General features: G+C 47.1%; 1 pseudogene; it reads left to right on the top strand.

The window, feature by feature from the left end:
• The first annotated feature begins 5,028 nt into the window (after positions 1–5,028).
• The window catches only part of LOC123764734 (uncharacterized), a 28,439-nt pseudogene continuing 19,786 nt past the window's right edge, over positions 5,029–13,681 (top strand).

Below are 13,681 nucleotides of genomic sequence, written 5' to 3'. Positions count from 1 at the left end.
TGTGTATAATTTTGACAAGCCGCCGGCTTCCTGTCCACGTTGAGGCCACTGGAGAGATAAATCAGGTAAATCCAGGTCAAATTCATAACGAAAAATGTGTCATTTGTTAATGAGTGATCCCACACAACCTCCCTTAATGACCCTTACTTAGGGGGGGGGGGGTCAAGTAGCACGGGCTATGGTGAGCCCGTAGTGGACTTACCTGGCACAGGAGCGGGGTAAGTAGCACGGGCTATGGTGAGCCCGTAGTGGACTTACCTGGCACAGGAGCGGGGCAAGTAGCACGGGCTATGGTGAGCCCGTGGTGGACTTACCTGGCACAGGAGCGGGGTAAGTAGCACGGGCTATGGTGAGCCCGTAGTGGACTTACCTGGCACAGGAGCGGGGCAAGTAGCACGGGCTATGGTGAGCCCGTGGTGGACTTACCTGGCACAGGAGCGGTGCAAGTAGCACGGGCTATGGTGAGCCCGTAGTGGACTTACCTGGCACAGGAGCGGGGCAAGTAGCACGGGCTATGGTGAGCGCGTAGTGGACTTACTTGGCACAGGAGCGGGGCAAGTAGCACGGGCTATGGTGAGCCCGTAGTGGACTTACCTGGCACAGGAGCGGGGCAAGTAGCACGGGCTATGGTGAGCCCGTAGTGGACTTACCTGGCACAGGAGCGGGGCAAGTAGCACGGGCTATGGTGAGCCCGTAGTGGACTTACCCGGCACAGGAGCGGGGCAAGTAGCACGGGCTATGGTGAGCCCGTAGTGGACTTACCTGGCACAGGAGCGGGGTAAGTAGCACGGGCTATGGTGAGCCCGTAGTGGACTTACCTGGCACAGGAGTGGGGCAAGTAGCACGGGCTATGGTGAGCGCGTAGTGGACTTACTTGGCACAGGAGCGGGGCAAGTAGCACGGGCTATGGTGAGCCCGTAGTGGACTTACCTGGCACAGGAGCGGGGCAAGTAGCACGGGCTATGGTGAGCCCGTAGTGGACTTACCCGGCACAGGAGCGGGGCTGAATGTGGGTCGTGGTGTTGACATCCGCAGACTGTGGTTTCACCTTCGCAAAATTCGCGGATCAGCGAATATAAAAGTCAGGCCAAAAAACGTCGTAGAATCCTCGGGTATCCTAAAAAAAACTTTGCAATTGATTAAATTTTCGCCGAGTGAGATAAAAATATACACACACGTGTTTTCCCGAATTGGGTTCGAACCCCGCTGATGATTCCCCATAAACCCAACCGCATCTGGCTGAAAAATAATCCATAAAAACCCCTATAAAACGCGACATAATTGCGGGCAGCGATTAGCGCGAACAACGGCGCGATGTAGAGAGTGATTAGGGCAAGAATGTGCTATCGTTCACCCGCGGGTTTAGTCGGTATTCACATAGATCAAGACCCCGAAATGGGTCGTATTGACGGCGGGTACTTTAGGGTCTTTTGGTTCGCCCAATCGTTACGGTAATGATGTAACTGGGATTGTTTATCTGGGTGGAGGGCTTGGGGGGGGGGGAGGCTTGGGAGAGGGGGGAAAAGGCTAAAAAAAATTTATAATATCATTTAATATATAATTTATGAGAATATATATAAAATTTTTGAAGGATTAAATACTTAATATATAAATATATAAAGCATATGAAAACTTTTTACAGATATAATTATGAGAAATATATAATAATTATATATTTATTACATAATTATATAAATGCATAAAATTTTTAAAATATATATAATTTCGAAAAAAAATATATATAAACTTATTACAAATATAATTATGAGAAATATATAATTATATATTTATTACATAATTATATAAATGCATAAAATTTTAAAAAAATACATAATTTCTGAGCGTGATGCTAACTTAATATTCTATAATAAGGTGTAGTGGAGTCAGCGCATCAATCATGGTGTCAGAGGCGCGCGGGTCATGTACATTACTTAATTTATACTTATTGTGAGTTGCTGAGCGGCGGGAGAGAGAGAGAAGGAATAAGATTATTTCAGCCGAATGACAACACAAAGATAATATTTTATAACCACATTCAGGACAGATGAGGTTTATAAACCAATTATTTAATAGTTGTGATTTATTAACCAATTACATAAGTTGTGATTTTGCTTTACCTCTCACAGTATGACAAATTGTCTGGGAGAGGAACGAAATAAATTGTTGTAGCTCTGTATACCTGCTTGATGGGGTTCTGGGAGTTTGGTTCACCAGGCTGTTGCTTGGAGCGGCCCGCAGGCCCACATATACCTGGTTGATGGGGTTCTGGGAGTTTGGTCCACCAGGCTGTTGCTTGGAGCGGCCCGCAGGCCCACATACCCACCACAGCCCGGTTGGTCCGGCACTCCTTGGAGGAAACTATCTAGTTTCCTCTTGAAGATGTCCACGGTTGTTCCGGCAATATTTCTGATGCTCGCTGGTAGGACGTTGAACAACCGCGGACCTCTGATGTTTATACAGTGTTCTCTGATTGTGCCTATGGCACCTCTGCTCTTCACTGGACCTCTGATGTTTATACAGTGTTCTCTGATTGTGCCTATGGCACCTCTGCTCTTCACTGGACCTCTGATGTGTATACAGTGTTCTCTGATTGTGCCTATGGCACCTCTGCTCTTCACTGGACCTCTGATGTTTATACAGTGCTCTCTGATTGTGCCTATGGCACCTCTGCTCTTCACTGGACCTCTGATGTTTATACAGTGTTCTCTGATTGTGTCTATGGCACCTCTGCTCTTCACTGGACCTCTGATGTTTATACAGTGCTCTCTGATTGTGCCTATGGCACCTCTGCTCTTCACTGGACCTTTGATGTTTATATAGTGTTCTCTGATTGTGCCTATGGCACCTCTGCTCTTCACTGGACCTCTGATGTTCATACAGTGTTCTCTGATTGTGCCTATGGCACCTCTGCTCTTCACTGGACCTCTGATGTTTATACAGTGTTCTCTGATTGTGCCTATGGCACCTCTGCTCTTCACTGGACCTCTGATGTTTATACAGTGTTCTCTGATTGTGCCTATGGCACCTCTGCTCTTCACTGGTTCTATTCTGCATTTTCTTCCATATCGTTCACTCCAGTACGTTGTTATTTTACTGTGTAGATTAGGGACCTATTTTCCATGTGCATATTATTTGGTATCTCTCTCGTCTCCTTTCTAGTGAGTACATTTGGAGGGCTTTGAGACGATCCCAATAATTTAGGTGTTTTATCTCGTCTATGCGTGCCGTATATGTTCTCTGTATTCCCTCTATTTCAGCAATCTCTCCTGCTCTGAAGGGGGAAGTGAGTACTGAGCAGTACTCAAGACGGGACAACACAAGTGACTTGAAGAGTACAACCATTGTGATGGGATCTCTGGATTTGAAAGTTCTCGTAATCCATCAGATCATTTTTCTGGCTGACGCAATACTTGCTTGGTTATGCTCCCTAAACGTTAGGTCGTCAGACATCATTATTCCCAAATCCTTGACATGCTGTTTTCCTACTATGAGCAGATTCGATTGTGTTTTGTACTCTGTATTATGTTTAAGGTCCTCATTTTTGCCGTATCTGAGTACCTGGAATTTATCACCGTTAAACATCATGTTATTTTCTGCTGCCCAGTCGAAAACTTTGTTGACATCTGTATGGTGTTGTATATATATATAGAGAGAGAGAGAGAGAGAGAAAGAGAGAGAGAGAGAGAGAGAGAGAGAGAGAGAGAGAGAGAGAGAGAGAGAGAGAGAGAGAGAGAGAGAGAGAGAGAGAGAGAAAGAGAGAGAGAGAGAGAGAGAGAGAGAGAGAGAGAGAGAGAGAGAGAGAGAGAGAGAGAGAGAGAGAGAGAGAGAGACAGAGAGAGAGACAGAGAGAGAGAGAGAGAGAGAGAGAGAGAGAGAGAGAGAGAGAGAGAGAGAGAGAGAGAGAGAGAGAGAGAGAGAAAGAGAGAGAGAGAGAGAGAGAGAGAGAGAGAGAGAGAGAGAGAGAGAGAGAGAGAGAGAGAGAGAGAGAGAGACAGAGAGAGAGAGAGAGAGAGAGAGAGAGACAGAGAGAGAGAGAGAGAGAGACAGAGAGAGAGAGAGAGAGAGAGAGAGAGAGAGAGAGAGAGAGAGAGAGAGAGAGAGAGAGAGAGAGAGAGAGAGAGAGAGAGAGAGAGAGACAGAGAGAGAGAGAGAGAGAGAGAGAGAGAGAGAGAGAGAGAGAGAGAGAGAGAGACAGAGAGAGAGAGAGAGACAGAGAGAGAGACAGAGAGAGAGAGAGAGAGAGAGAGAGAGAGAGAGAGAGAGAGAGAGAGAGAGAGAGAGAGAGAGAGAGAGAGAGGGGGGAGGTATTAGGTACCTAAGTATTAGGGGGGAAGTATATTGATCACGACATATAAAGTATATTTGTCATCATTATTAATTCCCATCTTGGCCATTGTCTTCATCAAATATATATCAAATCCAGCCGTAATTTTTCACTTTAAACAGTCGTTACAATTATGAATTATGACAGACAGATATAACTGATTCCACAGACAGCTTTCACAGTGAAGAGAATAATAAACAGAAGGCAAGCCACACCCACGAGGTAAAGCCGGGTCCAGGAGCTGAAGCCCAACCTTCAAAAACATAAAAAAATTACCATTCAAATTCGTGACTCCGCCCACCTGAGCCTAACGGATCATCGCCAGAACACGAAATATTTCCATAATCTTACGTACGTTTTCGTTTTATTTAGGTTTGATTAGTATCGTTTCAGGCTTGAAAAAGGGTTCGAATCGCCTCTCGGGTTAACTGAATATATATAATTCTCTTAGTTAATACTACTGGGTGTTTATCCAATGCTTTTTAAGGTTCAAAATGTATTTTAGTACTTTTTATCGATGGTGGTTTTAAAGGTCAATTTCGGAGAGTTCAGTTGAAACATTCACAAAGATGGCAATTGCAGATATTACCAAGGTGGGAATAAATTTTTCCTGTGACGTCATGGCAGATCAGCCAATGGGAGCGAGAGCAACATTATCACGTGACGGAGACCAACCAATAGGAGCGAGACGAGGCCCCGCCCACCGCGCGAGGCTATATAAGCCGCGCCTCCCACCACCAGACCCTCAGAAGGCAGCCGGACCGCCACCAAGACACACGTGTGAGAGCCGGCGACCTCAACCTCCCGCCCAATTACAACTCTTTAATAACCCACAACTAATAGGTATTTACAACCTTTTCCCCATTGACACTTGAAGGGGCAATATTGGACCTGTTTGACGGGGTCCAGAGCCTATTGCAAGCCAGATCCCATCAGGAGGATCGAACCGTTTGATCTTGATCGAACTCCCGCCCGGCCAGCCAGGTGAGTGGGGGGGGGGGGGTGAGGGAGAGTGTAGGGGGGTGAGGGAGAGTGTAGGGGGGTGAGGGAGAGTGTAGGGGTGAGGGAGAGTGTAGGGGTGTGAGGGAGAGTGTAGGGGGTGAGGGAGAGTGTAGGGGGTGAGGGAGAGTGTAGGGGTGAGGGAGAGTGTAGGGGGTGAGGGAGAGTGTAGGGGGTGAGGGAGAGTGTAAGGGGGTGAGGGAGAGTGTACGGGGGTGAGGGAGAGTGTAGGGGTGAGGGAGAGTGTAGGGGGGTGAGGGAGAGTGTAGGGGGGTGAGGGAGAGTGTAGGGGGTGAGGGAGAGTGTAGGGGTGAGGGAGAGTGTAGGGGGGTGAGGGAGAGTGTAGAGGGGTGAGGGAGAGTGTAGGGGGGTGAGGGAGAGTGTAGGGGGGTGAGGGAGAGTGTAGGGGTGAGGGAGAGTGTAGGGGGGTGAGGGAGAGTGTAGAGGGGTGAGGGAGAGTGTAGGGGGGTGAGGGAGAGTGTAGGGGGGTGAGGGAGAGTGTAGGGGGGTGAGGGAGAGTGTAGGGGGGTGAGGGAGAGTGTAGGGGGGTGAGGGAGAGTGTAGGGGGGTGAGGGAGAGTGTAGGGGGGTGAGGGAGAGTGTAGGGGGTGAGGGAGAGTGTAGGGGGGTGAGGGAGAGTGTAGGGGGTGAGGGAGAGTGTAGGGGGTGAGGCAGAGTGTAGGGGGGTGAGGGAGAGTGTAGGGGGTGTGAGGGAGAGTGTAGGGGGGTGAGGGAGAGTGTAGGGGGGGTGAGGGAGAGTGTAGGGGGGTGAGGGAGAGTGTAGGGGGGTGAGGGAGAGTGTAGGGGGGTGAGGGAGAGTGTAGGGGTGTGAGGGAGAGTGTAGGGGTGTGAGGGAGAGTGTAGGGGGTGAGGGAGAGTGTAGGGGGTGAGGGAGAGTGTAGGGGGTGAGGGAGAGTGTAGGGGGGTGAGGGAGAGTGTAGGGGTGTGAGGGAGAGTGTAGGGGTGTGAGGGAGAGTGTAGGGGGGTGAGGGAGAGTGTAGGGGGGTGAGGGAGAGTGTAGGGGGGTGAGGGAGAGTGTAGGGGGGTGAGGGAGAGTGTAGGGGGGTGAGGGAGAGTGTAGGGGGGTGAGGGAGAGTGTAGGGGGGTGAGGGAGAGTGTAGGGGGTGAGGGAGAGTGTAGGGGGGTGAGGGAGAGTGTAGGGGGGTGAGCTAGAGTGTAGGGGGGTGAGGGAGAGTGTAGGGGGTGAGGGAGAGTGTAGCGGGTGAGGGAGAGTGTAGGGGGTGAGGGAGAGTGTAGGGGGGTGAGGGAGAGTGTAGGGGGGTGAGGGAGAGTGTAGGGGGGTGAGGGAGAGTGTAGGGGGGTGAGGGAGAGTGTAGGGGGTGAGGGAGAGTGTAGGGGGTGAGCTAGAGTGTAGGGGGGTGAGCTAGAGTGTAGGGGGGTGAGGGAGAGTGTAGGGGGGTGAGGGAGAGTGTAGGGGGGTGAGGGAGAGTGTAGGGGGGTGAGGGAGAGTGTAGGGGGGTGAGGGAGAGTGTAGGGGGGTGCGGGAGAGTGTAGGGGGGTGAGGGAGAGTGTAGGGGGGTGAGGGAGAGTGTAGGGGGGTGAGGGAGAGTGTAGGGGGGTGAGGGAAAGTGTAGGGGGGTGAGGGAGAGTGTAGGGGGTGAGGGAGAGTGTAGGGGGTGAGGGAGAGTGTAGGGGGTGAGGGAGAGTGTAGGGGGTGAGGGAGAGTGTGGGGGTGAGGGAGAGTGTAGGGGGGTGAGGGAGAGTGTAGGGGGTGAGGGAGAGTGTAGGGGGGTGAGGGAGAGTGTAGGGGTGAGGGAGAGTGTAGGGGGTGAGGGAGAGTGTAGGGGGGTGAGGGAGAGTGTAGGGGGTGAGGGAGAGTGTAGGGGGTGAGGGAGAGTGTAGGGGTGAGGGAGAGTGTAGGGGGGTGAGGGAGAGTGTAGAGGTGAGGGAGAGTGTAGGGGGTGAGGGAGAGTGTAGGGGGTGAGGGAGAGTGTAGGGGGGTGAGGGAGAGTGTAGGGGGTGAGGGAGAGTGTAGGGGGTGAGGGAGAGTGTAGGGGGTGAGGGAGAGTGTAGGGGGGTGAGGGAGAGTGTAGGGGGTGAGGGAGAGTGTAGGGGGTGAGGGAGAGTGTAGGGGTGAGGGTGTCCTCACAGATGCTGGTGGTGTATATATTCTGGAAAATCTTTAATCGTATTAACGCGTTCGTCTCCCGGAGACCTTCAGGGCCTTCCCATCCCTGCTGGTGTATGCTGCTGGTGGTGTATATATGTGTGTATGTGTGTATATATGGCCTGAGGCTCACTGGAGGCCAGAGCTGTAGGTCTTGTATACATGTGTATGTTTCACTCAAACCTTATATATGAAGTACCCGGTGATGCTCAGGTCTCCAGCCCCTTCTCTGTCTGTCTCTCTCTCTCTCTCTCTCCTCTCTCTCTCTCTCTCTCTCTCTCTCTCTCTCTCTCTCCTCTCTCTCTCTCTCTCTCTCTCTCTCTCTCTGTTCCTGAAGTCCATTCCATTTTTCAACTACTTTCACGCTAAAAGAAAACTTCTTAACATCTCTGTGACTCATCTGAGTTTCGAGCTTCCACCCATGTCCCCTCGTTCTGTTACTATTCATTTTCTCTATTTCCACTCTGCCATTCCCATAAGTATTTTGTATGCTGCTATCATGTCCTCCCTCTCCCTTCTTTCTAGTGTCGTAAGGCACAGTTCCCTCAGGCGCTCCTCATACCCCATCCCTCGTAGCTCTGGGACGAGTCTCGTTGCAAACCTCTGAACCTTTTCCAGTTTCATTATATGCTTCTTCAGATGGGGGCTCCATGATGAGGCGGCATACTCTAAGACTGGCCTTACGTAGGCAGTGTAAAGCGCCCTAAATGCCTCCTTACTTAGGTTTCTGAATGATGTTCTAACTTTTGCCAGTGTAGAGTACGCTGCTGTCGTTATCCTATTTATATGTGCCTCAGGAGATAGATTAGGTGTTACGTCCACCCCCAGGTCTCTTTCACGCGTCGTTACAGGTAGGCTGTTCCCCTTCATTGTGTACTGTCCCTTTGGTCTCCTATCTCCTAGTCCCATTTCCATAACTTTACATTTGCTCGTGTTGAATTCCAGTAGCCATTTCTCTGACCATCTCTGCAACCTGTTCAGGTCCTCTTGGAGGATCCTGCAATCCTCATCTGTCACAACTTTTCTCATCAACTTTGCGTCGTCTGCGTGAGAAAGAGAGAGAGAGACAGACAGAGAGAGAGAGAGAGAGAGACAGACAGAGAGAGAGAGAGAGAGACAGAGAGAGAGAGAGAGACAGAGAGAGAGAGAGAGACAGAGAGAGAGAGAGAGACAGAGAGAGACAGAGAGAGACAGAGAGAGACAGAGAGAGACAGAGAGAGACAGAGAGAGACAGAGAGACAAAGAGACAGAGAGAGATCTAACTAATCAGTACATTACACAACCAACCGTGGGAAAGGCGGGGCCCAAGAGCTACAACAGCGCCATCCTACAGACCCAAACACCCCCCCCCCACCCCCCACACAAACATTATAATCTACTAAACTGCTCCACATTAACACAGTGAACGCCGCCACAATTAACTGTAGTTTGAAAACATCGTTGAGAAATAATTTTATTAACTAACTTTAATTCTTTACTATAATATTCCCGAGGAAGGTGTATGGGTGTGTGTATGGTGTATGGTTGGACTCCATCTCCTGGGCCCCGGCCTTCTGCTGTTGTGGGAGTGGGTTAGCTAATGTGATACCTCTAGGGGGCCTGTCCCAGGATACCTCCTGGGATATGAGGGGCCTCGTAGCCTGGTGGATAGCGCGCAGGGCTCGTAATTCTGTGGCGCGGGTTCGATTCCCGCACGAGGCAGAAACAAATGGGCAAAGTTTCTTTCACCCTGAATGCCCCTGTTACCTAGCAGTAAATAGGTACCTGGGTGTTAGTCAGCTGTCACGGGCTGCTTCCTGGGGGTGGAGGCCTGGTCAAGGACCGGGCCGCGGGGACACTAAAGCCCCGAAATCAACTAAAGATATCCTAATATATCCTACCTCATCTTTGATTCATTTTCTGACTCATCACATCTAAGGTATATAGATGTTCACTTACTCACCTCTCATACACTGAAGAATGATGTCATACTCACCTCTCATACACTGAAGAATGATGTCTTACTCACCTCTCATACAATGAAGAATGATGTCTTACTCACCTCTCATACACTGAAGAATGTTGTCTTACTCACCTCTCATACACTGAAGAATGATGTCATACTCACCTCTCATACACTGAAGAATGATGTCATACTCACCTCTCATACACTGAAGAATGATGTCATACTCACCTCATACACTGAAGAATGATGTCATACTCACCTCATACACTGAAGAATGATGTCATACTCACCTCATACACTGAAGAATGATGTCTTACTCACCTCTCATACAATGAAGAATGATGTCTTACTCACCTCTCATACACTGAAGAATGATGTCATACTCACCTCTCATACAATGAAGAATGATGTCTTACTCACCTCTCATACAATGAAGAATGATGTCATACTCACCTCTCATACAATGAAGAATGATGTCTTACTCACCTCTCATACACTGAAGAATGATGTCATACTCACCTCTCATACAATGAAGAATGATGTCATACTCACCTCTCATACAATGAAGAATGATGTCATACTCACCTCTCATACACTGAAGAATGATGTCATACTCACCTCTCATACAATGAAGAATGATGTCTTACTCACCTCTCATACACTGAAGAATGATGTCATACTCACCTCTCATACAATGAAGAATGATGTCTTACCCACCTCTCATACAATGAAGAATGATGTCATACTCACCTCTCATACAATGAAGAATGATGTCTTACCTCTCATACACTGAAGAATGATGTCATACTCACCTCTCATACAATGAAGAATGATGTCATACTCACCTCTCATACAATGAAGAATGATGTCATACTCACCTCTCATACACTGAAGAATGATGTCATACTCACCTCTCATACAATGAAGAATGATGTCATACTCACCTCTCATACAATGAAGAATGATGTCATACTCACCTCATACACTGAAGAATGATGTCTTACTCACCACGTCTGTATACTTGTATTTCTGTCTGCATGTATGACCGACATTAATGTACGTTTGTATATGTGCGTTTCCAGGTATGAGTGTATACGTATATGTATGTATGAATGTGCCTCTGCAAGAGTGTGTATGCTTGTGTAAGTTCCCATGTGTGTGTATATGTCAGTTGTATGGCTGCACCTGGCTGTATAGCAGGTGTATACTTGCTATATACACCCGTGTGTATAGCAGAATTGGCTCATAGTTAAAGTCCCAGGGTTTGAATCCTCTCCTGACTAGACCTGGACTCGGACTATAGTCTTCCAGAATTATTTTTCATAATGCAGAATACAATATAATTGATGAATGGGTCTTATAGGGGGACGGCCGCCGCTTTAACGAGCCTGGACTGAGGAGAGGTTGTAAAACAAGGGGTTTGGGCGGCTCAGTTAACGAGAATTTGATGTTTGTTGATGATGACGGTCAGTGTTGATGAGGACGGTCTGGAAATCTCCGCAGGTTCGAACCCTGGCGATCAGAGCCAAGAGCTCCGAGGCCACGGAGCCAACGTCTAGACTGGCCGCCATAACGACGCTAACTGCCAGTGACGTCGGCGTCTCGTTCCGCGCTAAAAGTTGGTAAAAGTGTCGCCCTTAAGTGATAAGTTGTTAAGTGGAGCCAATCAGGACGGACGTGGTGGGGGGGGGGGGGGTTGAGGGGCGGTGGGGGTGAGGGGGCTATAAAAATGGGGTGGGGGGGGGGAGGGAGAGGGGGGGGGGGCGTGGGGGGGGTGTACATGAGGCGATTTTCTTTTGTTTACTTAATTTTCGCGCCATAAATCGTGTTAATTTTATCGACATATTTCAAAATCCTTTTTAAAATATTCCCGCCAAATTAATACATAAAAAATTACCTATAGTTCCCGCCAAATTAATACATAAAAGTATATATAGTTCCCGCCAAATTAATACATAAAAAGTATATATAGTTCCCGCCAAAGTATTATTGAAGACGGATATGGAGTTACTGCCAATGAAAGCTCCTTAGAGTAATTAATAGACAACCAACCTTGAAAAATCGAGGCCAAGGAGCTGAAGCCTCAGGCAAGAACATATTTACGCACTAGCTACAACAGTCAAGGGAATCAGAATCCTCCTGAAGGGATTAATAATTAAAAACAAATCTATTTCATCCCAATCAACTCGGCGAGGGAAAACTCGTACGGAGTTATCACTCAATCGTGCGCCTGGCAGTCCCAGAGGACGCGACACGACGGCCAGACGTACGATTACTGAGAAATAATTACAGGATAGGATCTTTCTCATCTATCCGGTGGGGGGGGGGGGGATGGGAGGAGGAGGAGGAGAGTGTATAGCTTCCTCAAGCATCGTTGGAAGCGAGAAGACTCAGGGTAGACATGATTACCACATACGAAATACTCAGGGTAGATATGATTACCACATACGAAATACTCAGGGGCAGACATGATTACCACATACGAAATACTCAGGGTAGACATGATTACCACATACGAAATACTTAGGGGAAACATGATTACCACATACGAAATGCTCAGGGAAGACATGATTACCACATACGAAATACTTAGGGGAGACATGATTACTACATACGAAATACTCAGGGGAGACATGATTACCACATACGAAATACTTAGGGGAAACATGATTACTACATACGAAATACTTAGGGGAGACATGATTACCACATACGAAATGCTCAGGGAAGACATGATTACTACATACGAAATACTTAGGGGAGACATGATTACCACATACGAAATGCTCAGGGAAGACATGATTACTACATACGAAATACTCAGGGGAAACATGATTACCACATATGAAATACTTAGGGGAGACATGATTACTACATACGAAATACTTAGGGGAGACATGATTACTACATACGAAATACTTAGGGGAAACATGATTACTACATACGAAATACTTAGGGGAGACATGATTACTACATACGAAATACTCAGGGGAGACATGATTACTACATACGAAATACTTAGGGGAGACATGATTACTACATACGAAATACTTAGGGGAGACATGATTACTACATACGAAATACTCAGGGGAGACATGATTACCACATACGAAATACTCAGGGGAGACATGATTACTACATACGAAATACTCAGGGGAGACATGATTACCACATACGAAATACTTAGGGGAGACATGATTACTACATACGAAATACTTAGGGGAGACATGATTACTACATACGAAATACTTAGGGGAGACATGATTACTACATACGAAATACTTAGGGGAGACATGATTACTACATACGAAATACTCAGGGGAGACATGATTACCACATACGAAATACTCAGGGGAGACATGATTACCACATACGAAATACTCAGGGGAGACATGATTACTACATACGAAATGCTCAGGGAAGACATGATTACCACATATGAAATACTTAGGGGAGACATGATTACTACATACGAAATACTTAGGGGAGACATGATTACTACATACGAAATACTTAGGGGAGACATGATTACTACATACGAAATACTTAGGGGAGACATGATTACTACATACGAAATACTTAGGGGAGACATGATTACTACATACGAAATACTCAGGGAAGACATGATTACCACATACGAAATACTTAGGGGAGACATGATTACTACATACGAAATACTTAGGGGAGACATGATTACTACATACGAAATACTTAGGGGAGACATGATTACTACATACGAAATACTCAGGGGAGACATGATTACCACATACGAAATACTCAGGGGAGACATGATTACCACATACGAAATACTCAGGGGAACAAACAGGACAGACTAAGTACAAAAATGCAGCTTGTCTTCTAAAGTGGTTATAGATAGAGACACTAACCTTTCTCTCACCACTTTGATAGTTATCTAGATATTTGTGATGGTCTGAAAGCATATTATGGATCAATAACAGTTTTCTTGTTAACTAGCAATTGAACCTTTCTCCTAAACACAGAATTTTCTCAGGTTACAACTGTATTGTATTTTAAATCGATGGTTTAAAATATGAAAACTACTGTTTTAATATTTCTCGTTTTCTTCAACATGCCATACAGCTAAGGTTTCTTAAATATAAAACTCTTGGGGATACTCAAATAGTTTTGAATTTTATGTTTCACATGATTGAGAATAATACAGTTTAACCTAATCCAATCTAATCTAACCATGGATAGGGAGTAGATAGAACATTTGTAAGATTATGACTGAGCCCAATAGGCTCTAGAACCAATACACCAGTTGG

The sequence above is a fragment of the Procambarus clarkii genome, chromosome 5, assembly GCF_040958095.1.
Source record: "Procambarus clarkii isolate CNS0578487 chromosome 5, FALCON_Pclarkii_2.0, whole genome shotgun sequence".
Taxonomy (NCBI): Eukaryota; Metazoa; Arthropoda; class Malacostraca; order Decapoda; family Cambaridae; genus Procambarus; species Procambarus clarkii.
Note: the sequence above shows the minus strand (reverse complement) of the source record. Positions and strands in the feature narration are given on the sequence as shown.